The 24370-nt window shown below is 46.4% G+C and overlaps 1 protein-coding gene and 51 non-coding genes across 52 annotated transcripts in view; 7 read left to right on the plus strand and 45 right to left on the minus strand.

Annotated features, from left to right (window-relative positions):
- LOC129454677 (uncharacterized) overlaps positions 1–24370 on the minus strand; it is a 161903-nt gene that overhangs the window by 58796 nt on the left and 78737 nt on the right. The window lies entirely within an intron of this gene.
- On the minus strand, positions 266–337 carry trnap-agg (transfer RNA proline (anticodon AGG)). Its single transcript has one exon. It is a non-coding gene; the product is annotated as a tRNA-Pro (tRNA).
- On the plus strand, positions 432–504 carry trnaa-agc (transfer RNA alanine (anticodon AGC)). Its single transcript has one exon. It is a non-coding gene; the product is annotated as a tRNA-Ala (tRNA).
- trnaq-cug (transfer RNA glutamine (anticodon CUG)) lies at positions 1067–1138 on the minus strand. Its single transcript has one exon. It is a non-coding gene; the product is annotated as a tRNA-Gln (tRNA).
- Positions 1234–1306, minus strand: trnaf-gaa (transfer RNA phenylalanine (anticodon GAA)). The gene has a single exon. It is a non-coding gene; the product is annotated as a tRNA-Phe (tRNA).
- trnai-aau (transfer RNA isoleucine (anticodon AAU)) lies at positions 1387–1460 on the minus strand. The gene has a single exon. It is a non-coding gene; the product is annotated as a tRNA-Ile (tRNA).
- Positions 1539–1610, minus strand: trnap-ugg (transfer RNA proline (anticodon UGG)). The gene has a single exon. It is a non-coding gene; the product is annotated as a tRNA-Pro (tRNA).
- Positions 2956–3027, minus strand: trnap-agg (transfer RNA proline (anticodon AGG)). The gene has a single exon. It is a non-coding gene; the product is annotated as a tRNA-Pro (tRNA).
- Positions 3757–3828, minus strand: trnaq-cug (transfer RNA glutamine (anticodon CUG)). Its single transcript has one exon. It is a non-coding gene; the product is annotated as a tRNA-Gln (tRNA).
- On the minus strand, positions 3924–3996 carry trnaf-gaa (transfer RNA phenylalanine (anticodon GAA)). The gene has a single exon. It is a non-coding gene; the product is annotated as a tRNA-Phe (tRNA).
- Positions 4077–4150, minus strand: trnai-aau (transfer RNA isoleucine (anticodon AAU)). Its single transcript has one exon. It is a non-coding gene; the product is annotated as a tRNA-Ile (tRNA).
- On the minus strand, positions 4229–4300 carry trnap-ugg (transfer RNA proline (anticodon UGG)). Its single transcript has one exon. It is a non-coding gene; the product is annotated as a tRNA-Pro (tRNA).
- trnap-agg (transfer RNA proline (anticodon AGG)) lies at positions 5646–5717 on the minus strand. The gene has a single exon. It is a non-coding gene; the product is annotated as a tRNA-Pro (tRNA).
- Positions 5812–5884, plus strand: trnaa-agc (transfer RNA alanine (anticodon AGC)). Its single transcript has one exon. It is a non-coding gene; the product is annotated as a tRNA-Ala (tRNA).
- Positions 6447–6518, minus strand: trnaq-cug (transfer RNA glutamine (anticodon CUG)). Its single transcript has one exon. It is a non-coding gene; the product is annotated as a tRNA-Gln (tRNA).
- On the minus strand, positions 6614–6686 carry trnaf-gaa (transfer RNA phenylalanine (anticodon GAA)). The gene has a single exon. It is a non-coding gene; the product is annotated as a tRNA-Phe (tRNA).
- trnai-aau (transfer RNA isoleucine (anticodon AAU)) lies at positions 6767–6840 on the minus strand. The gene has a single exon. It is a non-coding gene; the product is annotated as a tRNA-Ile (tRNA).
- On the minus strand, positions 6919–6990 carry trnap-ugg (transfer RNA proline (anticodon UGG)). Its single transcript has one exon. It is a non-coding gene; the product is annotated as a tRNA-Pro (tRNA).
- On the minus strand, positions 8336–8407 carry trnap-agg (transfer RNA proline (anticodon AGG)). Its single transcript has one exon. It is a non-coding gene; the product is annotated as a tRNA-Pro (tRNA).
- Positions 8502–8574, plus strand: trnaa-agc (transfer RNA alanine (anticodon AGC)). Its single transcript has one exon. It is a non-coding gene; the product is annotated as a tRNA-Ala (tRNA).
- On the minus strand, positions 9137–9208 carry trnaq-cug (transfer RNA glutamine (anticodon CUG)). The gene has a single exon. It is a non-coding gene; the product is annotated as a tRNA-Gln (tRNA).
- On the minus strand, positions 9304–9376 carry trnaf-gaa (transfer RNA phenylalanine (anticodon GAA)). The gene has a single exon. It is a non-coding gene; the product is annotated as a tRNA-Phe (tRNA).
- Positions 9457–9530, minus strand: trnai-aau (transfer RNA isoleucine (anticodon AAU)). Its single transcript has one exon. It is a non-coding gene; the product is annotated as a tRNA-Ile (tRNA).
- trnap-ugg (transfer RNA proline (anticodon UGG)) lies at positions 9609–9680 on the minus strand. The gene has a single exon. It is a non-coding gene; the product is annotated as a tRNA-Pro (tRNA).
- trnap-agg (transfer RNA proline (anticodon AGG)) lies at positions 11026–11097 on the minus strand. Its single transcript has one exon. It is a non-coding gene; the product is annotated as a tRNA-Pro (tRNA).
- Positions 11192–11264, plus strand: trnaa-agc (transfer RNA alanine (anticodon AGC)). Its single transcript has one exon. It is a non-coding gene; the product is annotated as a tRNA-Ala (tRNA).
- trnaq-cug (transfer RNA glutamine (anticodon CUG)) lies at positions 11827–11898 on the minus strand. Its single transcript has one exon. It is a non-coding gene; the product is annotated as a tRNA-Gln (tRNA).
- trnaf-gaa (transfer RNA phenylalanine (anticodon GAA)) lies at positions 11994–12066 on the minus strand. The gene has a single exon. It is a non-coding gene; the product is annotated as a tRNA-Phe (tRNA).
- trnai-aau (transfer RNA isoleucine (anticodon AAU)) lies at positions 12147–12220 on the minus strand. Its single transcript has one exon. It is a non-coding gene; the product is annotated as a tRNA-Ile (tRNA).
- trnap-ugg (transfer RNA proline (anticodon UGG)) lies at positions 12299–12370 on the minus strand. Its single transcript has one exon. It is a non-coding gene; the product is annotated as a tRNA-Pro (tRNA).
- On the minus strand, positions 13720–13791 carry trnap-agg (transfer RNA proline (anticodon AGG)). Its single transcript has one exon. It is a non-coding gene; the product is annotated as a tRNA-Pro (tRNA).
- On the plus strand, positions 13886–13958 carry trnaa-agc (transfer RNA alanine (anticodon AGC)). Its single transcript has one exon. It is a non-coding gene; the product is annotated as a tRNA-Ala (tRNA).
- trnaf-gaa (transfer RNA phenylalanine (anticodon GAA)) lies at positions 14633–14705 on the minus strand. The gene has a single exon. It is a non-coding gene; the product is annotated as a tRNA-Phe (tRNA).
- trnai-aau (transfer RNA isoleucine (anticodon AAU)) lies at positions 14786–14859 on the minus strand. The gene has a single exon. It is a non-coding gene; the product is annotated as a tRNA-Ile (tRNA).
- trnap-ugg (transfer RNA proline (anticodon UGG)) lies at positions 14938–15009 on the minus strand. Its single transcript has one exon. It is a non-coding gene; the product is annotated as a tRNA-Pro (tRNA).
- Positions 16355–16426, minus strand: trnap-ugg (transfer RNA proline (anticodon UGG)). Its single transcript has one exon. It is a non-coding gene; the product is annotated as a tRNA-Pro (tRNA).
- On the plus strand, positions 16521–16593 carry trnaa-agc (transfer RNA alanine (anticodon AGC)). Its single transcript has one exon. It is a non-coding gene; the product is annotated as a tRNA-Ala (tRNA).
- On the minus strand, positions 17156–17227 carry trnaq-cug (transfer RNA glutamine (anticodon CUG)). The gene has a single exon. It is a non-coding gene; the product is annotated as a tRNA-Gln (tRNA).
- trnaf-gaa (transfer RNA phenylalanine (anticodon GAA)) lies at positions 17323–17395 on the minus strand. The gene has a single exon. It is a non-coding gene; the product is annotated as a tRNA-Phe (tRNA).
- On the minus strand, positions 17476–17549 carry trnai-aau (transfer RNA isoleucine (anticodon AAU)). The gene has a single exon. It is a non-coding gene; the product is annotated as a tRNA-Ile (tRNA).
- Positions 17628–17699, minus strand: trnap-ugg (transfer RNA proline (anticodon UGG)). The gene has a single exon. It is a non-coding gene; the product is annotated as a tRNA-Pro (tRNA).
- Positions 19045–19116, minus strand: trnap-agg (transfer RNA proline (anticodon AGG)). The gene has a single exon. It is a non-coding gene; the product is annotated as a tRNA-Pro (tRNA).
- trnaq-cug (transfer RNA glutamine (anticodon CUG)) lies at positions 19846–19917 on the minus strand. Its single transcript has one exon. It is a non-coding gene; the product is annotated as a tRNA-Gln (tRNA).
- Positions 20013–20085, minus strand: trnaf-gaa (transfer RNA phenylalanine (anticodon GAA)). Its single transcript has one exon. It is a non-coding gene; the product is annotated as a tRNA-Phe (tRNA).
- On the minus strand, positions 20166–20239 carry trnai-aau (transfer RNA isoleucine (anticodon AAU)). Its single transcript has one exon. It is a non-coding gene; the product is annotated as a tRNA-Ile (tRNA).
- Positions 20318–20389, minus strand: trnap-ugg (transfer RNA proline (anticodon UGG)). Its single transcript has one exon. It is a non-coding gene; the product is annotated as a tRNA-Pro (tRNA).
- trnap-agg (transfer RNA proline (anticodon AGG)) lies at positions 21735–21806 on the minus strand. Its single transcript has one exon. It is a non-coding gene; the product is annotated as a tRNA-Pro (tRNA).
- Positions 21901–21973, plus strand: trnaa-agc (transfer RNA alanine (anticodon AGC)). Its single transcript has one exon. It is a non-coding gene; the product is annotated as a tRNA-Ala (tRNA).
- trnaq-cug (transfer RNA glutamine (anticodon CUG)) lies at positions 22536–22607 on the minus strand. The gene has a single exon. It is a non-coding gene; the product is annotated as a tRNA-Gln (tRNA).
- Positions 22703–22775, minus strand: trnaf-gaa (transfer RNA phenylalanine (anticodon GAA)). Its single transcript has one exon. It is a non-coding gene; the product is annotated as a tRNA-Phe (tRNA).
- On the minus strand, positions 22856–22929 carry trnai-aau (transfer RNA isoleucine (anticodon AAU)). Its single transcript has one exon. It is a non-coding gene; the product is annotated as a tRNA-Ile (tRNA).
- Positions 23008–23079, minus strand: trnap-ugg (transfer RNA proline (anticodon UGG)). The gene has a single exon. It is a non-coding gene; the product is annotated as a tRNA-Pro (tRNA).

Raw genomic sequence — 24370 nt, forward strand, 5'->3', positions numbered from 1 at the left:
TGTGTTGTTTGAAATCAACTCATCGCTTGTTAAAACAGCAAGCCCTCCGGTAGAAAGCTTAAAGGGTAGGGGGATCGTCTAGGGGTTAACAAACAAAAGACGACCTCGGACAAGGTTTCGAACTGACAAGACCAAAGGCGGAGGTGTCGCTGATAGTCCCTGACGTCCTTTGCGGGTTTCTCGTTGACATTCCATTCCTTTCCTGCCAATATTGCCATACACAGGGGCGTTGTGGGTTAAAGCTCCGAGGGACGAGTCTAAAGAGGGGCTCGTCCGGGATTTGAACCCGGGACCTCTCGCACCCTAAGCGAGAATCATACCCCTAGACCAACGAGCCACTCAAAGCGTGCCACCCCGCCCCCCTGGGAAACATTTTCCCACCACATAGCAGCCAGCTTCCAACAAGCCAAAGCATTCACAAGACAGTGGTAGGGGAATTAGCTCAAATGGTAGAGCGCTCGCTTAGCATGCGAGAGGTAGCGGGATCGATGCCCGCATTCTCCATGTGATTGTGGTTTGTTGTTAATTGCTCTGATGTCACAGACCGGAAGCGTGAAGCTTCACATTGGGTCCACACATGAACGTCTCCGATACAGATGTTATTTCACAAAGCAACATGGAGCAGGAGCTTAACACTCCAAGAGCATTTTGTTGCCATTTAAAATTGGAATCATTTTCTTTCAATGTTCATTTGTCTTCGTGTCATTTCTGGTAAGTCTTTTTAATGCATTTCATTGTCAGATTGTACACAAGAGCTGTGTGTTTCCTTTGGCCTGTACACATGAGCTGTGTGTTTCCTTTGTCCTAAACGTCAATGCATTTTTCATTTATTCTATGTTTTCGTACATGTTTAATTTGCTTCATTGTAATGTCCTTGTGTTTGCTGCAATTTTGCGACTTGTGAGTTGTTGACCCACCGCCAGGGTGATCAGAAAAAGTGCTCAATGTTGCTTGAACTAACTCATTTTTGTCTAGAGCCTGAGTGCTCTGGTAAAAAGGCTTAAAGGGCAGGGGGATTGTTTTGGGGTAACAAACGCTGTTCCCTTGGATACCCAAAAACTCTTACAGGTCCCACCGAGATTTGAACTCGGATCGCTGGATTCAGAGTCCAGAGTGCTAACCATTACACCATGGAACCACTCTTTCGTTAGCGCCTGACCCACTGGGTAACGGAGAAAAGGACACTCGGATAGGGAGCTTCAGTTAAACAAACTCTCAAAAGGCTGCCATCAATGCCGAAACCCGGGATCGAACCAGGGACCTTTAGATCTTCAGTCTAACGCTCTCCCAACTGAGCTATTTCGGCCACAAAGATGCTCGCAGCAGGAATTTTCATCACAAATCACAGCAATATAGCAGTCGGCAAAAGGAGGCAAAGAGAAACCTTGGCCCGTACGGGGATCGAACCCGCGACCTTGGCGTTATTAGCACCACGCTCTAACCAACTGAGCTAACCGGCCACGGAACAGCTCCTGTCTCTGCCAAGACTGACATGAATGTTCCACAGTGTAGCAGCATCAAGAAGCAAAGCTAAACAAGGGCTCGTCCGGGATTTGAACCCGGGACCTCTCGCACCCAAAGCGAGAATCATACCCCTAGACCAACGAGCCAAGCCGTGCTGTCTTTTTGCCGTGCCACTGGGAAACATGTGACCACAACACAGTCACCAGCTTCCTCAAGCAGTTCCTTGGGCTGGGCCTGTTTGGTCCTGCTCCTCTGTTTAGCCACATTGAGCCCTAGTGTTGGGCTGGTGTCAAAATAAGCACTTATCGATATAAGTACATGCTTATTGCTTAATATTTGAAATGGTGTGAGAGAACTCGACTGGTCTGCATAAATCTCGGACCTGAACCCAGCTGAACACCTTTGTTATGGATTACAGGGTCTGAGCAAAACACTCATCACCCAAACCCATCAATGATTTGTTCACAGGGTCACAGTCATTTCAGCACAGAAAAAGTCCTTTGCAAAACTGTTGCAACATAGATGGAAACAAAATTATTTGACATGGTCTGTAAGGTATAGCATTAATATTTGTTTTGATTGGAGAAACTGGAATAGATAAATATGTTCATTTATTTTTAATCTATGGCTATATTCATGGCGAGAACTGGTTTTTGGCAAAGTCAGAAATGCAGGTTACGTGAATTGGAGATGTCAAATTGCCCTTCCCTCGGTTTGTGTGTGTGTGTGTGTATAGATCAACGTGTCTGTTGTTTTTGGACTGTTTAAGGAAACCAAATAACGCAGTGCCCAGAGTAATTCCATGCTGACTGAAGGAGAACATGTACACCCCAAACAGAGAGGCCTCCTGACCCAGCCAGGGCTTGAACAGGGGACCTTCTTGCTGTGAGGCAGCTGTGCTCTGTTTGGGGTGGCAACTGTGTCGGCCCAAACACCTTTATTAAAAGGGGCATCCCAACACTTAGTGTAGTTTTAACGTCAAGTAACATCTTAGAAGCCATGTCCTTATCGCATTTTCCAAGTGTTGATCTTAGATTTTAAGAGAAAATTCTGATAAATCATCCGGTAACTAAATTGGACACCATGCATCACTAGCCTGGTTGTATATTTAAGTATCATAGCTCCAGGCACCTCAGGGTACCTACCCAGTGGCCAGGATGATGTGCCTTTCCCGGCCAGGAGGGAGTAGGACAAATAGCCTGGGTCATTTTTCAGGTTGAGTCAATTGTGTTGTTTGAAATCAACTCATCGCTTGTTAAAACAGCAAGCCCTCCGGTAGAAAGCTTAAAGGGTAGGGGGATCGTCTAGGGGTTAACAAACAAAAGACGACCTCGGACACGGTTTCGACCTGACAAGACCAAAGGCGGAGGTGTCGCTGAGAGTCCCTGACGTCCTTTGCGGGTTTCTCGTTGACATTCCATTCCTTTCCTGCCAATATTGCCATACACAGGGGCGTTGTGGGTTAAAGCTCCGAGGGACGAGTCTAAAGAGGGGCTCGTCCGGGATTTGAACCCGGGACCTCTCGCACCCTAAGCGAGAATCATACCCCTAGAGCAACGAGCCACTCAAAGCGTGCCACCCCGCCCCCCTGGGAAACATTTTCCCACCACATAGCAGCCAGCTTCCAACAAGCCAAAGCATTCACAAGACAGAGGTAGGGGAATTAGCTCAAATGGTAGAGCGCTCGCGTAGCATGCGAGAGGTAGCGGGATCGATGCCCGCATTCTCCACGTGGTTGTGGTTTGTTGTTAATTGCTCTGATGTCACAGACCGGAAGCGTGAAGCTTCACATTGGGTCCACACATGAACGTCTCCGATACAGATGTTATTTCACAAAGCAACATGGAGCAGGAGCTTAACACTCCAAGAGCATTTTGTTGCCATTTAAAATTGGAATCATTTTCTTTCAATGTTCATTTGTCTTCGTGTCATTTCTGGTAAGTCTTTTTAATGCATTTCATTGTCAGATTGTACACAAGAGCTGTGTGTTTCCTTTGGCCTGTACACATGAGCTGTGTGTTTCCTTTGTCCTAAACGTCAATGCATTTTTCATTTATTCTATGTTTTCGTACATGTTTAATTTGCTTCATTGTAATGTCCTTGTGTTTGCTGCAATTTTGCGACTTGTGAGTTGTTGGCCCACCGCCAGGGTGATCAGAAAAAGTGCTCAATGTTGCTTGAACTAACTCATTTTTGTCTAGAGCCTGAGTGCTCTGGTAAAAAGGCTTAAAGGGCAGGGGGATTGTTTTGGGGTAACAAACGCTGTTCCCTTGGATACCCAAAAACTCTTACAGGTCCCACCGAGATTTGAACTCGGATCGCTGGATTCAGAGTCCAGAGTGCTAACCATTACACCATGGAACCACTCTTTCGTTAGCGCCTGACCCACTGGGTCACGGAGAAAAGGACACTCGGATAGGGAGCTTCAGTTAAACAAACTCTCAAAAGGCTGCCATCAATGCCGAAACCCGGGATCGAACCAGGGACCTTTAGATCTTCAGTCTAACGCTCTCCCAACTGAGCTATTTCGGCCACAAAGATGCTCCCAGCAGGAATTTTCATCACAAATCACAGCAATATAGCAGTCGGCAAAAGGAGGCAAAGAGAAACCTTGGCCCGTACGGGGATCGAACCCGCGACCTTGGCGTTATTAGCACCACGCTCTAACCAACTGAGCTAACCGGCCACGGAACAGCTCCTGTCTCTGCCAAGACTGACATGAATGTTCCACAGTGTAGCAGCATCAAGAAGCAAAGCTAAACAAGGGCTCGTCCGGGATTTGAACCCGGGACCTCTCGCACCCAAAGCGAGAATCATACCCCTAGACCAACGAGCCAAGCCGTGCTGTCTTTTTGCCGTGCCACTGGGAAACATGTGACCACAACACAGTCACCAGCTTCCTCAAGCAGTTCCTTGGGTTAGGCCTGTTTGGTCCTGCTCCTCTGTTTAGCCACAATGAGCCCTAGTGTTGGGCTGGTGTCAAAATAAGCACTTATCGATATAAGTACATGCTTATTGCTTAATATTTGAAATGGTGTGAGAGAACTCGACTGGTCTGCATAAATCTCGGACCTGAACCCAGCTGAACACCTTTGTTATGGATTACAGGGTCTGAGCAAAACACTCATCACCCAAACCCATCAATGATTTGTTCACAGGGTCACAGTCATTTCAGCACAGAAAAAGTCCTTTGCAAAACTGTTGCAACATAGATGGAAACAAAATTATTTGACATGGTCTGTAAGGTATAGCATTAATATTTGTTTTGATTGGAGAAACTGGAATAGATAAATATGTTCATTTATTTTTAATCTATGGCTATATTCATGGCGAGAACTGTTTTTTGGCAAAGTCAGAAATGCAGGTTACGTGAATTGGAGATGTCAAATTGCCCTTCCCTCGGTTTGTGTGTGTGTGTGTGTATAGATCAACGTGTCTGTTGTTTTTGGACTGTTTAAGGAAACCAAATAACGCAGTGCCCAGAGTAATTCCATGCTGACTGAAGGAGAACATGTACACCCCAAACAGAGAGGCCTCCTGACCCAGCCAGGGCTTGAACAGGGGACCTTCTTGCTGTGAGGCAGCTGTGCTCTGTTTGGGGTGGCAACTGTGTCGGCCCAAACACCTTTATTAAAAGGGGCATCCCAACACTTAGTGTAGTTTTAACGTCAAGTAACATCTTAGAAGCCATGTCCTTATCGCATTTTCCAAGTGTTGATCTTAGATTTTAAGAGAAAATTCTGATAAATCATCCGGTAACTAAATTGGACACCATGCATCACTAGCCTGGTTGTATATTTAAGTATCATAGCTCCAGGCACCTCAGGGTACCTACCCAGTGGCCAGGATGATGTGCCTTTCCCGGCCAGGAGGGAGTAGGACAAATAGCCTGGGTCATTTTTCAGGTTGAGTCAATTGTGTTGTTTGAAATCAACTCATCGCTTGTTAAAACAGCAAGCCCTCCGGTAGAAAGCTTAAAGGGTAGGGGGATCGTCTAGGGGTTAACAAACAAAAGACGACCTCGGACACGGTTTCGACCTGACAAGACCAAAGGCGGAGGTGTCGCTGAGAGTCCCTGACGTCCTTTGCGGGTTTCTCGTTGACATTCCATTCCTTTCCTGCCAATATTGCCATACACAGGGGCGTTGTGGGTTAAAGCTCCGAGGGACGAGTCTAAAGAGGGGCTCGTCCGGGATTTGAACCCGGGACCTCTCGCACCCTAAGCGAGAATCATACCCCTAGACCAACGAGCCACTCAAAGCGTGCCACCCCGCCCCCCTGGGAAACATTTTCCCACCACATAGCAGCCAGCTTCCAACAAGCCAAAGCATTCACAAGACAGAGGTAGGGGAATTAGCTCAAATGGTAGAGCGCTCGCTTAGCATGCGAGAGGTAGCGGGATCGATGCCCGCATTCTCCACGTGATTGTGGTTTGTTGTTAATTGCTCTGATGTCACAGACCGGAAGCGTGAAGCTTCACATTGGGACCACACATGAACGTCTCCGATACAGATGTTATTTCACAAAGCAACATGGAGCAGGAGCTTAACACTCCAAGAGCATTTTGTTGCCATTTAAAATTGGAATCATTTTCTTTCAATGTTCATTTGTCTTCGTGTCATTTCTGGTAAGTCTTTTTAATGCATTTCATTGTCAGATTGTACACAAGAGCTGTGTGTTTCCTTTGGCCTTTACACATGAGCTGTGTGTTTCCTTTGTCCTAAACGTCAATGCATTTTTCATTTATTCTATGTTTTCGTACATGTTTAATTTGCTTCATTGTAATGTCCTTGTGTTTGCTGCAATTTTGCGACTTGTCAGTTGTTGGCCCACCGCCAGGGTGATCAGAAAAAGTGCTCAATGTTGCTTGAACTAACTCATTTTTGTCTAGAGCCTGAGTGCTCTGGTAAAAAGGCTTAAAGGGCAGGGGGATTGTTTTGGGGTAACAAACGCTGTTCCCTTGGATACCCAAAAACTCTTACAGGTCCCACCGAGATTTGAACTCGGATCGCTGGATTCAGAGTCCAGAGTGCTAACCATTACACCATGGAACCACTCTTTCGCTAGCGCCTGACCCACTGGGTCACGGAGAAAAGGACACTCGGATAGGGAGCTTCAGTTAAACAAACTCTCAAAAGGCTGCCATCAATGCCGAAACCCGGGATCGAACCAGGGACCTTTAGATCTTCAGTCTAACGCTCTCCCAACTGAGCTATTTCGGCCACAAAGATGCTCGCAGCAGGAATTTTCATCACAAATCACAGCAATATAGCAGTCGGCAAAAGGAGGCAAAGAGAAACCTTGGCCCGTACGGGGATCGAACCCGCGACCTTGGCGTTATTAGCACCACGCTCTAACCAACTGAGCTAACCGGCCACGGAACAGCTCCTGTTTCTGCCAAGACTGACATGAATGTTCCACAGTGTAGCAGCATCAAGAAGCAAAGCTAAACAAGGGCTCGTCCGGGATTTGAACCCGGGACCTCTCGCACCCAAAGCGAGAATCATACCCCTAGACAAACGAGCCAAGCCGTGCTGTCTTTTTGCCGTGCCACTGGGAAACATGTGACCACAACACAGTCACCAGCTTCCTCAAGCAGTTCCTTGGGCTGGGCCTGTTTGGTCCTGCTCCTCTGTTTAGCCACAATGAGCCCTAGTGTTGGGCTGGTGTCAAAATAAGCACTTATCGATATAAGTACATGCTTATTGCTTAATATTTGAAATGGTGTGAGAGAACTCGACTGGTCTGCATAAATCTCGGACCTGAACCCAGCTGAACACCTTTGTTATGGATTACAGGGTCTGAGCAAAACACTCATCACCCAAACCCATCAATGATTTGTTCACAGGGTCACAGTCATTTCAGCACAGAAAAAGTCCTTTGCAAAACTGTTGCAACATAGATGGAAACAAAATTATTTGACATGGTCTGTAAGGTATAGCATTAATATTTGTTTTGATTGGAGAAACTGGAATAGATAAATATGTTCATTTATTTTTAATCTATGGCTATATTCATGGCGAGAACTGTTTTTTGGCAAAGTCAGAAATGCAGGTTACGTGAATTGGAGATGTCAAATTGCCCTTCCCTCGGTTTGTGTGTGTGTGTGTGTATAGATCAACGTGTCTGTTGTTTTTGGACTGTTTAAGGAAACCAAATAACGCAGTGCCCAGAGTAATTCCATGCTGACTGAAGGAGAACATGTACACCCCAAACAGAGAGGCCTCCTGACCCAGCCAGGGCTTGAACAGGGGACCTTCTTGCTGTGAGGCAGCTGTGCTCTGTTTGGGGTGGCAACTGTGTCGGCCCAAACACCTTTATTAAAAGGGGCATCCCAACACTTAGTGTAGTTTTAACGTCAAGTAACATCTTAGAAGCCATGTCCTTATCGCATTTTCCAAGTGTTGATCTTAGATTTTAAGAGAAAATTCTGATAAATCATCCGGTAACTAAATTGGACACCATGCATCACTAGCCTGGTTGTATATTTAAGTATCATAGCTCCAGGCACCTCAGGGTACCTACCCAGTGGCCAGGATGATGTGCCTTTCCCGGCCAGGAGGGAGTAGGACAAATAGCCTGGGTCATTTTTCAGGTTGAGTCAATTGTGTTGTTTGAAATCAACTCATCGCTTGTTAAAACAGCAAGCCCTCCGGTAGAAAGCTTAAAGGGTAGGGGGATCGTCTAGGGGTTAACAAACAAAAGACGACCTCGGACAAGGTTTCGAACTGACAAGACCAAAGGCGGAGGTGTCGCTGATAGTCCCTGACGTCCTTTGCGGGTTTCTCGTTGACATTCCATTCCTTTCCTGCCAATATTGCCATACACAGGGGCGTTGTGGGTTAAAGCTCCGAGGGACGAGTCTAAAGAGGGGCTCGTCCGGGATTTGAACCCGGGACCTCTCGCACCCTAAGCGAGAATCATACCCCTAGACCAACGAGCCACTCAAAGCGTGCCACCCCGCCCCCCTGGGAAACATTTTCCCACCACATAGCAGCCAGCTTCCAACAAGCCAAAGCATTCACAAGACAGTGGTAGGGGAATTAGCTCAAGTGGTAGAGCGCTCGCTTAGCATGCGAGAGGTAGTGGGATCGATGCCCGCATTCTCCATGTGATTGTGGTTTGTTGTTAATTGCTCTGATGTCACAGACCGGAAGCGTGAAGCTTCACATTGGGTCCACACATGAACGTCTCCGATACAGATGTTATTTCACAAAGCAACATGGAGCAGGAGCTTAACACTCCAAGAGCATTTTGTTGCCATTTAAAATTGGAATCATTTTCTTTCAATGTTCATTTGTCTTCGTGTCATTTCTGGTAAGTCTTTTTAATGCATTTCATTGTCAGATTGTACACAAGAGCTGTGTGTTTCCTTTGGCCTGTACACATGAGCTGTGTGTTTCCTTTGTCCTAAACGTCAATGCATTTTTCATTTATTCTATGTTTTCGTACATGTTTAATTTGCTTCATTGTAATGTCCTTGTGTTTGCTGCAATTTTGCGACTTGTGAGTTGTTGGCCCACCGCCAGGGTGATCAGAAAAAGTGCTCAATGTTGCTTGAACTAACTCATTTTTGTCTAGAGCCTGAGTGCTCTGGTAAAAAGGCTTAAAGGGCAGGGGGATTGTTTTGGGGTAACAAACGCTGTTCCCTTGGATACCCAAAAACTCTTACAGGTCCCACCGAGATTTGAACTCGGATCGCTGGATTCAGAGTCCAGAGTGCTAACCATTACACCATGGAACCACTCTTTCGTTAGCGCCTGACCCACTGGGTCACGGAGAAAAGGACACTCGGATAGGGAGCTTCAGTTAAACAAACTCTCAAAAGGCTGCCATCAATGCCGAAACCCGGGATCGAACCAGGGACCTTTAGATCTTCAGTCTAACGCTCTCCCAACTGAGCTATTTCGGCCACAAAGATGCTCCCAGCAGGAATTTTCATCACAAATCACAGCAATATAGCAGTCGGCAAAAGGAGGCAAAGAGAAACCTTGGCCCGTACGGGGATCGAACCCGCGACCTTGGCGTTATTAGCACCACGCTCTAACCAACTGAGCTAACCGGCCACGGAACAGCTCCTGTCTCTGCCAAGACTGACATGAATGTTCCACAGTGTAGCAGCATCAAGAAGCAAAGCTAAACAAGGGCTCGTCCGGGATTTGAACCCGGGACCTCTCGCACCCAAAGCGAGAATCATACCCCTAGACCAACGAGCCAAGCCGTGCTGTCTTTTTGCCGTGCCACTGGGAAACATGTGACCACAACACAGTCACCAGCTTCCTCAAGCAGTTCCTTGGGTTAGGCCTGTTTGGTCCTGCTCCTCTGTTTAGCCACAATGAGCCCTAGTGTTGGGCTGGTGTCAAAATAAGCACTTATCGATATAAGTACATGCTTATTGCTTAATATTTGAAATGGTGTGAGAGAACTCGACTGGTCTGCATAAATCTCGGACCTGAACCCAGCTGAACACCTTTGTTATGGATTACAGGGTCTGAGCAAAACACTCATCACCCAAACCCATCAATGATTTGTTCACAGGGTCACAGTCATTTCAGCACAGAAAAAGTCCTTTGCAAAACTGTTGCAACATAGATGGAAACAAAATTATTTGACATGGTCTGTAAGGTATAGCATTAATATTTGTTTTGATTGGAGAAACTGGAATAGATAAATATGTTCATTTATTTTTAATCTATGGCTATATTCATGGCGAGAACTGTTTTTTGGCAAAGTCAGAAATGCAGGTTACGTGAATTGGAGATGTCAAATTGCCCTTCCCTCGGTTTGTGTGTGTGTGTGTGTATAGATCAACGTGTCTGTTGTTTTTGGACTGTTTAAGGAAACCAAATAACGCAGTGCCCAGAGTAATTCCATGCTGACTGAAGGAGAACATGTACACCCCAAACAGAGAGGCCTCCTGACCCAGCCAGGGCTTGAACAGGGGACCTTCTTGCTGTGAGGCAGCTGTGCTCTGTTTGGGGTGGCAACTGTGTCGGCCCAAACACCTTTATTAAAAGGGGCATCCCAACACTTAGTGTAGTTTTAACGTCAAGTAACATCTTAGAAGCCATGTCCTTATCGCATTTTCCAAGTGTTGATCTTAGATTTTAAGAGAAAATTCTGATAAATCATCCGGTAACTAAATTGGACACCATGCATCACTAGCCTGGTTGTATATTTAAGTATCATAGCTCCAGGCACCTCAGGGTACCTACCCAGTGGCCAGGATGATGTGCCTTTCCCGGCCAGGAGGGAGTAGGACAAATAGCCTGGGTCATTTTTCAGGTTGAGTCAATTGTGTTGTTTGAAATCAACTCATCGCTTGTTAAAACAGCAAGCCCTCCGGTAGAAAGCTTAAAGGGTAGGGGGATCGTCTAGGGGTTAACAAACAAAAGACGACCTCGGACACGGTTTCGACCTGACAAGACCAAAGGCGGAGGTGTCGCTGAGAGTCCCTGACGTCCTTTGCGGGTTTCTCGTTGACATTCCATTCCTTTCCTGCCAATATTGCCATACACAGGGGCGTTGTGGGTTAAAGCTCCGAGGGACGAGTCTAAAGAGGGGCTCGTCCGGGATTTGAACCCGGGACCTCTCGCACCCTAAGCGAGAATCATACCCCTAGACCAACGAGCCACTCAAAGCGTGCCACCCCGCCCCCCTGGGAAACATTTTCCCACCACATAGCAGCCAGCTTCCAACAAGCCAAAGCATTCACAAGACAGAGGTAGGGGAATTAGCTCAAATGGTAGAGCGCTCGCTTAGCATGCGAGAGGTAGCGGGATCGATGCCCGCATTCTCCACGTGATTGTGGTTTGTTGTTAATTGCTCTGATGTCACAGACCGGAAGCGTGAAGCTTCACATTGGGACCACACATGAACGTCTCCGATACAGATGTTATTTCACAAAGCAACATGGAGCAGGAGCTTAACACTCCAAGAGCATTTTGTTGCCATTTAAAATTGGAATCATTTTCTTTCAATGTTCATTTGTCTTCGTGTCATTTCTGGTAAGTCTTTTTAATGCATTTCATTGTCAGATTGTACACAAGAGCTGTGTGTTTCCTTTGGCCTTTACACATGAGCTGTGTGTTTCCTTTGTCCTAAACGTCAATGCATTTTTCATTTATTCTATGTTTTCGTACATGTTTAATTTGCTTCATTGTAATGTCCTTGTGTTTGCTGCAATTTTGCGACTTGTCAGTTGTTGGCCCACCGCCAGGGTGATCAGAAAAAGTGCTCAATGTTGCTTGAACTAACTCATTTTTGTCTAGAGCCTGAGTGCTCTGGTAAAAAGGCTTAAAGGGCAGGGGGATTGTTTTGGGGTAACAAACGCTGTTCCCTTGGATACCCAAAAACTCTTACAGGTCCCACCGAGATTTGAACTCGGATCGCTGGATTCAGAGTCCAGAGTGCTAACCATTACACCATGGAACCACTCTTTCGCTAGCGCCTGACCCACTGGGTCACGGAGAAAAGGACACTCGGATAGGGAGCTTCAGTTAAACAAACTCTCAAAAGGCTGCCATCAATGCCGAAACCCGGGATCGAACCAGGGACCTTTAGATCTTCAGTCTAACGCTCTCCCAACTGAGCTATTTCGGCCACAAAGATGCTCGCAGCAGGAATTTTCATCACAAATCACAGCAATATAGCAGTCGGCAAAAGGAGGCAAAGAGAAACCTTGGCCCGTACGGGGATCGAACCCGCGACCTTGGCGTTATTAGCACCACGCTCTAACCAACTGAGCTAACCGGCCACGGAACAGCTCCTGTTTCTGCCAAGACTGACATGAATGTTCCACAGTGTAGCAGCATCAAGAAGCAAAGCTAAACAAGGGCTCGTCCGGGATTTGAACCCGGGACCTCTCGCACCCAAAGCGAGAATCATACCCCTAGACAAACGAGCCAAGCCGTGCTGTCTTTTTGCCGTGCCACTGGGAAACATGTGACCACAACACAGTCACCAGCTTCCTCAAGCAGTTCCTTGGGCTGGGCCTGTTTGGTCCTGCTCCTCTGTTTAGCCACAATGAGCCCTAGTGTTGGGCTGGTGTCAAAATAAGCACTTATCGATATAAGTACATGCTTATTGCTTAATATTTGAAATGGTGTGAGAGAACTCGACTGGTCTGCATAAATCTCGGACCTGAACCCAGCTGAACACCTTTGTTATGGATTACAGGGTCTGAGCAAAACACTCATCACCCAAACCCATCAATGATTTGTTCACAGGGTCACAGTCATTTCAGCACAGAAAAAGTCCTTTGCAAAACTGTTGCAACATAGATGGAAACAAAATTATTTGACATGGTCTGTAAGGTATAGCATTAATATTTGTTTTGATTGGAGAAACTGGAATAGATAAATATGTTCATTTATTTTTAATCTATGGCTATATTCATGGCGAGAACTGGTTTTTGGCAAAGTCAGAAATGCAGGTTACGTGAATTGGAGATGTCAAATTGCCCTTCCCTCGGTTTGTGTGTGTGTGTGTGTGTGTATAGATCAACGTGTCTGTTGTTTTTGGACTGTTTAAGGAAACCAAATAACGCAGTGCCCAGAGTAATTCCATGCTGACTGAAGGAGAACATGTACACCCCAAACAGAGAGGCCTCCTGACCCAGCCAGGGCTTGAACAGGGGACCTTCTTGCTGTGAGGCAGCTGTGCTCTGTTTGGGGTGGCAACTGTGTCGGCCCAAACACCTTTATTAAAAGGGGCATCCCAACACTTAGTGTAGTTTTAACGTCAAGTAACATCTTAGAAGCCATGTCCTTATCGCATTTTCCAAGTGTTGATCTTAGATTTTAAGAGAAAATTCTGATAAATCATCCGGTAACTAAATTGGACACCATGCATCACTAGCCTGGTTGTATATTTAAGTATCATAGCTCCAGGCACCTCAGGGTACCTACCCAGTGGCCAGGATGATGTGCCTTTCCCGGCCAGGAGGGAGTAGGACAAATAGCCTGGGTCATTTTTCAGGTTGAGTCAATTGTGTTGTTTGAAATCAACTCATCGCTTGTTAAAACAGCAAGCCCTCCGGTAGAAAGCTTAAAGGGTAGGGGGATCGTCTAGGGGTTAACAAACAAAAGACGACCTCGGACACGGTTTCGACCTGACAAGACCAAAGGCGGAGGTGTCGCTGAGAGTCCCTGACGTCCTTTGCGGGTTTCTCGTTGACATTCCATTCCTTTCCTGCCAATATTGCCATACACAGGGGCGTTGTGGGTTAAAGCTCCGAGGGACGAGTCTAAAGAGGGGCTCGTCCGGGATTTGAACCCGGGACCTCTCGCACCCTAAGCGAGAATCATACCCCTAGACCAACGAGCCACTCAAAGCGTGCCACCCCGCCCCCCTGGGAAACATTTTCCCACCACATAGCAGCCAGCTTCCAACAAGCCAAAGCATTCACAAGACAGAGGTAGGGGAATTAGCTCAAATGGTAGAGCGCTCGCTTAGCATGCGAGAGGTAGCGGGATCGATGCCCGCATTCTCCACGTGATTGTGGTTTGTTGTTAATTGCTCTGATGTCACAGACCGGAAGCGTGAAGCTTCACATTGGGTCCACACATGAACGTCTCCGATACAGATGTTTTTTCACAAAGCAACATGGAGCAGGAGCTTAACACTCCAAGAGCATTTTGTTGCCATTTAAAATTGGAATCATTTTCTTTCAATGTTCATTTGTCTTCGTGTCATTTCTGGTAAGTCTTTTTAATGCATTTCATTGTCAGATTGTACACAAGAGCTGTGTGTTTCCTTTGGCCTGTACACATGAGCTGTGTGTTTCCTTTGTCCTAAACGTCAATGCATTTTTCATTTATTCTATGTTTTCGTACATGTTTAATTTGCTTCATTGTAATGTCCTTGTGTTTGCTGCAATTTTGCGACTTGTGAGTTGTTGGCCCACCGCCAGGGTGATCAGAAAAAGTGCTCAATGTTGCTTGAACTAACTCATTTTTGTCTAGAGCCTGAGTGCTCTGGTAAAAAGGCTTAAAGGGCAGGGGGATTGTTTTGGGGTAACAAACGCTGTTCCCTTGGATACCCAAAAACTCTTACAGGTCCCACCGAGATTTGAACTCGGATCGCTGGATTCCCCACTGGGTCACGGAGAAAAGGACACTCGGATAGGGAGCTTCAGTTAAACAAACTCTCAAAAGGCTGCCATCAATGCCGAAACCCGGGATTGAACCAGGGACCTTTAGATCTTCAGTCTAACGCTCTCCCAACTGAGCTATTTCGGCCACAAAGATGCTCTCAACAGGAATTTTCATCACAAATCACAGCAATATAGCAGTTTGCAAAAGGAGGCAAAGAGAAACCTTGGCCCGTACGGGGATCGAACCCGCGACCTTGGCGTTATTAGCACCACGCTCTAACCAACTGAGCTAACCGGCCACGGAACAGCTCCTGTCTCTGCCAAGACTGACATGAATGTTCCACAGTGTAGCAGCATCAAGAAGCAAAGCTAAACAAGGGCTCGTCCGGGATTTGAACCCGGGACCTCTCGCACCCAAAGCGAGAATCATACCCCTAGACCAACGAGCCAAGCCGTGCTGTCTTTTTGCCGTGCCACTGGGAAACATGTGACCACAACACAGTCACCAGCTTCCTCAAGCAGTTCCTTGGGTTAGGCCTGTTTGGTCCTGCTCCTCTGTTTAGCCACAATGAGCCCTAGTGTTGGGCTGGTGTCAAAATAAGCACTTATCGATATAAGTACATGCTTATTGCTTAATATTTGAAATGGTGTGAGAGAACTCGACTGGTCTGCATAAATCTCGGACCTGAACCCAGCTGAACACCTTTGTTATGGATTACAGGGTCTGAGCAAAACACTCATCACCCAAACCCATCAATGATTTGTTCACAGGGTCACAGTCATTTCAGCACAGAAAAAGTCCTTTGCAAAACTGTTGCAACATAGATGGAAACAAAATTATTTGACATGGTCTGTAAGGTATAGCATTAATATTTGTTTTGATTGGAGAAACTGGAATAGATAAATATGTTCATTTATTTTTAATCTATGGCTATATTCATGGCGAGAACTGGTTTTTGGCAAAGTCAGAAATGCAGGTTACGTGAATTGGAGATGTCAAATTGCCCTTCCCTCGGTTTGTGTGTGTGTGTGTGTATAGATCAACGTGTCTGTTGTTTTTGGACTGTTTAAGGAAACCAAATAACGCAGTGCCCAGAGTAATTCCATGCTGACTGAAGGAGAACATGTACACCCCAAACAGAGAGGCCTCCTGACCCAGCCAGGGCTTGAACAGGGGACCTTCTTGCTGTGAGGCAGCTGTGCTCTGTTTGGGGTGGCAACTGTGTCGGCCCAAACACCTTTATTAAAAGGGGCATCCCAACACTTAGTGTAGTTTTAACGTCAAGTAACATCTTAGAAGCCATGTCCTTATCGCATTTTCCAAGTGTTGATCTTAGATTTTAAGAGAAAATTCTGATAAATCATCCGGTAACTAAATTGGACACCATGCATCACTAGCCTGGTTGTATATTTAAGTATCATAGCTCCAGGCACCTCAGGGTACCTACCCAGTGGCCAGGATGATGTGCCTTTCCCGGCCAGGAGGGAGTAGGACAAATAGCCTGGGTCATTTTTCAGGTTGAGTCAATTGTGTTGTTTGAAATCAACTCATCGCTTGTTAAAACAGCAAGCCCTCCGGTAGAAAGCTTAAAGGGTAGGGGGATCGTCTAGGGGTTAACAAACAAAAGACGACCTCGGACACGGTTTCGACCTGACAAGACCAAAGGCGGAGGTGTCGCTGAGAGTCCCTGACGTCCTTTGCGGGTTTCTCGTTGACATTCCATTCCTTTCCTGCCAATATTGCCATACACAGGGGCATTGTGGGTTAAAGCTCCGAGGGACGAGTCTAAAGAGGGGCTCGTCCGGGATTTGAACCCGGGACCTCTCGCAGCCAAAGCGAGAATCATACCCCTAGACCAACGAGCCACTCAAAGCGTGCCACCCCGCCCCCCTGGGAAACATTTTCCCACCACATAGCAGCCAGCTTCCAACAAGCCAAAGCATTCACAAAACAGAGGTAGGGGAATTAGCTCAAATGGTAGAGCGCTCGCTTAGCATGCGAGAGGTAGCGGGATCGATGCCCGCATTCTCCACGTGATTGTGGTTTGTTGTTAATTGCTCTGATGTCACAGACCGGAAGCGTGAAGCTTCACATTGGGTCCACACATGAACGTCTCCGATACAGATGTTATTTCACAAAGCAACATGGAGCAGGAGCTTAACACTCCAAGAGCATTTTGTTGCCATTTAAAATTGGAATCATTTTCTTTCAATGTTCATTTGTCTTCGTGTCATTTCTGGTAAGTCTTTTTAATGCATTTCATTGTCAGATTGTACACAAGAGCTGTGTGTTTCCTTTGGCCTGTACACATGAGCTGTGTGTTTCCTTTGTCCTAAACGTCAATGCATTTTTCATTTATTCTATGTTTTCGTACATGTTTAATTTGCTTCATTGTAATGTCCTTGTGTTTGCTGCAATTTTGCGACTTGTGAGTTGTTGGCCCACCGCCAGGGTGATCAGAAAAAGTGCTCAATGTTGCTTGAACTAACTCATTTTTGTCTAGAGCCTGAGTGCTCTGGTAAAAAGGCTTAAAGGGCAGGGGGATTGTTTTGGGGTAACAAACGCTGTTCCCTTGGATACCCAAAAACTCTTACAGGTCCCACCGAGATTTGAACTCGGATCGCTGGATTCAGAGTCCAGAGTGCTAACCATTACACCATGGAACCACTCTTTCGTTAGCGCCTGACCCACTGGGTCACGGAGAAAAGGACACTCGGATAGGGAGCTTCAGTTAAACAAACTCTCAAAAGGCTGCCATCAATGCCGAAACCCGGGATCGAACCAGGGACCTTTAGATCTTCAGTCTAACGCTCTCCCAACTGAGCTATTTCGGCCACAAAGATGCTCCCAGCAGGAATTTTCATCACAAATCACAGCAATATAGCAGTCGGCAAAAGGAGGCAAAGAGAAACCTTGGCCCGTACGGGGATCGAACCCGCTTCCTTGGCGTTATTAGCACCACGCTCTAACCAACTGAGCTAACCGGCCACGGAACAGCTCCTGTCTCTGCCAAGACTGACATGAATGTTCCACAGTGTAGCAGCATCAAGAAGCAAAGCTAAACAAGGGCTCGTCCGGGATTTGAACCCGGGACCTCTCGCACCCAAAGCGAGAATCATACCCCTAGACCAACGAGCCAAGCCGTGCTGTCTTTTTGCCGTGCCACTGGGAAACATGTGACCACAACACAGTCACCAGCTTCCTCAAGCAGTTCCTTGGGCTGGGCCTGTTTGGTCCTGCTCCTCTGTTTAGCCACAATGAGCCCTAGTGTTGGGCTGGTGTCAAAATAAGCACTTATCGATATAAGTACATGCTTATTGCTTAATATTTGAAATGGTGTGAGAGAACTCGACTGGTCTGCATAAATCTCGGACCTGAACCCATCTGAACACCTTTGTTATGGATTACAGGGTCTGAGCAAAACACTCATCACCCAAACCCATCAATGATTTGTTCACAGGGTCACAGTCATTTCAGCACAGAAAAAGTCCTTTGCAAAACTGTTGCAACATAGATGGAAACAAAATTATTTGACATGGTCTGTAAGGTATAGCATTAATATTTGTTTTGATTGGAGAAACTGGAATAGATAAATATGTTCATTTATTTTTAATCTATGGCTATATTCATGGCGAGAACTGGTTTTTGGCAAAGTCAGAAATGCAGGTTACGTGAATTGGAGATGTCAAATTGCCCTTCCCTCGGTTTGTGTGTGTGTGTGTGTATAGATCAACGTGTCTGTTGTTTTTGGACTGTTTAAGGAAACCAAATAACGCAGTGCCCAGAGTAATTCCATGCTGACTGAAGGAGAACATGTACACCCCAAACAGAGAGGCCTCCTGACCCAGCCAGGGCTTGAACAGGGGACCTTCTTGCTGTGAGGCAGCTGTGCTCTGTTTGGGGTGGCAACTGTGTCGGCCCAAACACCTTTATTAAAAGGGGCATCCCAACACTTAGTGTAGTTTTAACGTCAAGTAACATCTTAGAAGCCATGTCCTTATCGCATTTTCCAAGTGTTGATCTTAGATTTTAAGAGAAAATTCTGATAAATCATCCGGTAACTAAATTGGACACCATGCATCACTAGCCTGGTTGTATATTTAAGTATCATAGCTCCAGGCACCTCAGGGTACCTACCCAGTGGCCAGGATGATGTGCCTTTCCCGGCCAGGAGGGAGTAGGACAAATAGCCTGGGTCATTTTTCAGGTTGAGTCAATTGTGTTGTTTGAAATCAACTCATCGGTTGTTAAAACAGCAAGCCCTCCGGTAGAAAGCTTAAAGGGTAGGGGGATCGTCTAGGGGTTAACAAACAAAAGACGACCTCGGACACGGTTTCGACCTGACAAGACCAAAGGCGGAGGTGTCGCTGAGAGTCCCTGACGTCCTTTGCGGGTTTCTCGTTGACATTCCATTCCTTTCCTGCCAATATTGCCATACACAGGGGCGTTGTGGGTTAAAGCTCCGAGGGACGAGTCTAAAGAGGGGCTCGTCCGGGATTTGAACCCGGGACCTCTCGCACCCTAAGCGAGAATCATACCCCTAGACCAACGAGCCACTCAAAGCGTGCCACCCCGCCCCCCTGGCAAACATTTTCCCACCACATAGCAGCCAGCTTCCAACAAGCCAAAGCATTCACAAGACAGAGGTAGGGGAATTACCTCAAATGGTAGAGCGCTCGCTTAGCATGCGAGAGGTAGCGGGATCGATGCCCGCATTCTCCACGTGATTGTGGTTTGTTGTTAATTGCTCTGATGTCACAGACCGGAAGCGTGAAGCTTCACGTTGGGTCCACACATGAACGTCTCCGATACAGATGTTATTTCACAAAGCAACATGGAGCAGGAGCTTAACACTCCAAGAGCATTTTGTTGCCATTTAAAATTGGAATCATTTTCTTTCAATGTTCATTTGTCTTCGTGTCATTTCTGGTAAGTCTTTTTAATGCATTTCATTGTCAGATTGTACACAAGAGCTGTGTGTTTCCTTTGGCCTGTACACATGAGCTGTGTGTTTCCTTTGTCCTAAACGTCAATGCATTTTTCATTTATTCTATGTTTTCGTACATGTTTAATTTGCTTCATTGTAATGTCCTTGTGTTTGCTGCAATTTTGCGACTTGTGAGTTGTTGGCCCACCGCCAGGGTGATCAGAAAAAGTGCTCAATGTTGCTTGAACTAACTCATTTTTGTCTAGAGCCTGAGTGCTCTGGTAAAAAGGCTTAAAGGGCAGGGGGATTGTTTTGGGGTAACAAACGCTGTTCCCTTGGATACCCAAAAACTCTTACAGGTCCCACCGAGATTTGAACTCGGATCGCTGGATTCAGAGTCCAGAGTGCTAACCATTACACCATGGAACCACTCTTTCGTTAGCGCCTGACCCACTGGGTCACGGAGAAAAGGACAGTCGGATAGGGAGCTTCAGTTAAACAAACTCTCAAAAGGCTGCCATCAATGCCGAAACCCGGGATCGAACCAGGGACCTTTAGATCTTCAGTCTAACGCTCTCCCAACTGAGCTATTTCGGCCACAAAGATGCTCCCGGCAGGAATTTTCATCACAAATCACAGCAATATAGCAGTCGGCAAAAGGAGGCACAGAGAAACCTTGGCCCGTACGGGGATCGAACCCGCGACCTTGGCGTTATTAGCACCACGCTCTAACCAACTGAGCTAACCGGCCACGGAACAGCTCCTGTCTCTGCCAAGACTGACATGAATGTTCCACAGTGTAGCAGCATCAAGAAGCAAAGCTAAACAAGGGCTCGTCCGGGATTTGAACCCGGGACCTCTCGCACCCAAAGCGAGAATCATACCCCTAGACCAACGAGCCAAGCCGTGCTGTCTTTTTGCCGTGCCACTGGGAAACATGTGACCACAACACAGTCACCAGCTTCCTCAAGCAGTTCCTTGGGCTGGGCCTGTTTGGTCCTGCTCCTCTGTTTAGCCACAATGAGCCCTAGTGTTGGGCTGGTGTCAAAATAAGCACTTATCGATATAAGTACATGCTTATTGCTTAATATTTGAAATGGTGTGAGAGAACTCGACTGGTCTGCATAAATCTCGGACCTGAACCCAGCTGAACACCTTTGTTATGGATTACAGGGTCTGAGCAAAACACTCATCACCCAAACCCATCAATGATTTGTTCACAGGGTCACAGTCATTTCAGCACAGAAAAAGTCCTTTGCAAAACTGTTGCAACATAGATGGAAACAAAATTATTTGACATGGTCTGTAAGGTATAGCATTAATATTTGTTTTGATTGGAGAAACTGGAATAGATAAATATGTTCATTTATTTTTAATCTATGGCTATATTCATGGCGAGAACTGGTTTTTGGCAAAGTCAGAAATGCAGGTTACGTGAATTGGAGATGTCAAATTGCCCTTCCCTCGGTTTGTGTGTGTGTGTGTGTATAGATCAACGTGTCTGTTGTTTTTGGACTGTTTAAGGAAACCAAATAACGCAGTGCCCAGAGTAATTCCATGCTGACTGAAGGAGAACATGTACACCCCAAACAGAGAGGCCTCCTGACCCAGCCAGGGCTTGAACAGGGGACCTTCTTGCTGTGAGGCAGCTGTGCTCTGTTTGGGGTGGCAACTGTGTCGGCCCAAACACCTTTATTAAAAGGGGCATCCCAACACTTAGTGTAGTTTTAACGTCAAGTAACATCTTAGAAGCCATGTCCTTATCGCATTTTCCAAGTGTTGATCTTAGATTTTAAGAGAAAATTCTGATAAATCATCCGGTAACTAAATTGGACACCATGCATCACTAGCCTGGTTGTATATTTAAGTATCATAGCTCCAGGCACCTCAGGGTACCTACCCAGTGGCCAGGATGATGTGCCTTTCCCGGCCAGGAGGGAGTAGGACAAATAGCCTGGGTCATTTTTCAGGTTGAGTCAATTGTGTTGTTTGAAATCAACTCATCGCTTGTTAAAACAGCAAGCCCTCCGGTAGAAAGCTTAAAGGGTAGGGGGATCGTCTAGGGGTTAACAAACAAAAGACGACCTCGGACAAGGTTTCGAACTGACAAGACCAAAGGCGGAGGTGTCGCTGATAGTCCCTGACGTCCTTTGCGGGTTTCTCGTTGACATTCCATTCCTTTCCTGCCAATATTGCCATACACAGGGGCGTTGTGGGTTAAAGCTCCGAGGGACGAGTCTAAAGAGGGGCTCGTCCGGGATTTGAACCCGGGACCTCTCGCACCCTAAGCGAGAATCATACCCCTAGACCAACGAGCCACTCAAAGCGTGCCACCCCGCCCCCCTGGGAAACATTTTCCCACCACATAGCAGCCAGCTTCCAACAAGCCAAAGCATTCACAAGACAGTGGTAGGGGAATTAGCTCAAATGGTAGAGCGCTCGCTTAGCATGCGAGAGGTAGCGGGATCGATGCCCGCATTCTCCATGTGATTGTGGTTTGTTGTTAATTGCTCTGATGTCACAGACCGGAAGCGTGAAGCTTCACATTGGGTCCACACATGAACGTCTCCGATACAGATGTTATTTCACAAAGCAACATGGAGCAGGAGCTTAACACTCCAAGAGCATTTTGTTGCCATTTAAAATTGGAATCATTTTCTTTCAATGTTCATTTGTCTTCGTGTCATTTCTGGTAAGTCTTTTTAATGCATTTCATTGTCAGATTGTACACAAGAGCTGTGTGTTTCCTTTGGCCTGTACACATGAGCTGTGTGTTTCCTTTGTCCTAAACGTCAATGCATTTTTCATTTATTCTATGTTTTCGTACATGTTTAATTTGCTTCATTGTAATGTCCTTGTGTTTGCTGCAATTTTGCGACTTGTGAGTTGTTGGCCCACCGCCAGGGTGATCAGAAAAAGTGCTCAATGTTGCTTGAACTAACTCATTTTTGTCTAGAGCCTGAGTGCTCTGGTAAAAAGGCTTAAAGGGCAGGGGGATTGTTTTGGGGTAACAAACGCTGTTCCCTTGGATACCCAAAAACTCTTACAGGTCCCACCGAGATTTGAACTCGGATCGCTGGATTCAGAGTCCAGAGTGCTAACCATTACACCATGGAACCACTCTTTCGTTAGCGCCTGACCCACTGGGTAACGGAGAAAAGGACACTCGGATAGGGAGCTTCAGTTAAACAAACTCTCAAAAGGCTGCCATCAATGCCGAAACCCGGGATCGAACCAGGGACCTTTAGATCTTCAGTCTAACGCTCTCCCAACTGAGCTATTTCGGCCACAAAGATGCTCGCAGCAGGAATTTTCATCACAAATCACAGCAATATAGCAGTCGGCAAAAGGAGGCAAAGAGAAACCTTGGCCCGTACGGGGATCGAACCCGCGACCTTGGCGTTATTAGCACCACGCTCTAACCAACTGAGCTAACCGGCCACGGAACAGCTCCTGTCTCTGCCAAGACTGACATGAATGTTCCACAGTGTAGCAGCATCAAGAAGCAAAGCTAAACAAGGGCTCGTCCGGGATTTGAACCCGGGACCTCTCGCACCCAAAGCGAGAATCATACCCCTAGACCAACGAGCCAAGCCGTGCTGTCTTTTTGCCGTGCCACTGGGAAACATGTGACCACAACACAGTCACCAGCTTCCTCAAGCAGTTCCTTGGGCTGGGCCTGTTTGGTCCTGCTCCTCTGTTTAGCCACAATGAGCCCTAGTGTTGGGCTGGTGTCAAAATAAGCACTTATCGATATAAGTACATGCTTATTGCTTAATATTTGAAATGGTGTGAGAGAACTCGACTGGTCTGCATAAATCTCGGACCTGAACCCAGCTGAACACCTTTGTTATGGATTACAGGGTCTGAGCAAAACACTCATCACCCAAACCCATCAATGATTTGTTCACAGGGTCACAGTCATTTCAGCACAGAAAAAGTCCTTTGCAAAACTGTTGCAACATAGATGGAAACAAAATTATTTGACATGGTCTGTAAGGTATAGCATTAATATTTGTTTTGATTGGAGAAACTGGAATAGATAAATATGTTCATTTATTTTTAATCTATGGCTATATTCATGGCGAGAACTGGTTTTTGGCAAAGTCAGAAATGCAGGTTACGTGAATTGGAGATGTCAAATTGCCCTTCCCTCGGTTTGTGTGTGTGTGTGTGTGTGTATAGATCAACGTGTCTGTTGTTTTTGGACTGTTTAAGGAAACCAAATAACGCAGTGCCCAGAGTAATTCCATGCTGACTGAAGGAGAACATGTACACCCCAAACAGAGAGGCCTCCTGACCCAGCCAGGGCTTGAACAGGGGACCTTCTTGCTGTGAGGCAGCTGTGCTCTGTTTGGGGTGGCAACTGTGTCGGCCCAAACACCTTTATTAAAAGGGGCATCCCAACACTTAGTGTAGTTTTAACGTCAAGTAACATCTTAGAAGCCATGTCCTTATCGCATTTTCCAAGTGTTGATCTTAGATTTTAAGAGAAAATTCTGATAAATCATCCGGTAACTAAATTGGACACCATGCATCACTAGCCTGGTTGTATATTTAAGTATCATAGCTCCAGGCACCTCAGGGTACCTACCCAGTGGCCAGGATGATGTGCCTTTCCCGGCCAGGAGGGAGTAGGACAAATAGCCTGGGTCATTTTTCAGGTTGAGTCAATTGTGTTGTTTGAAATCAACTCATCGCTTGTTAAAACAGCAAGCCCTCCGGTAGAAAGCTTAAAGGGTAGGGGGATCGTCTAGGGGTTAACAAACAAAAGACGACCTCGGACACGGTTTCGACCTGACAAGACCAAAGGCGGAGGTGTCGCTGAGAGTCCCTGACGTCCTTTGCGGGTTTCTCGTTGACATTCCATTCCTTTCCTGCC

Source organism: Misgurnus anguillicaudatus, chromosome 20 (genome assembly GCF_027580225.2).
Source record: "Misgurnus anguillicaudatus chromosome 20, ASM2758022v2, whole genome shotgun sequence".
Taxonomy (NCBI): Eukaryota; Metazoa; Chordata; class Actinopteri; order Cypriniformes; family Cobitidae; genus Misgurnus; species Misgurnus anguillicaudatus.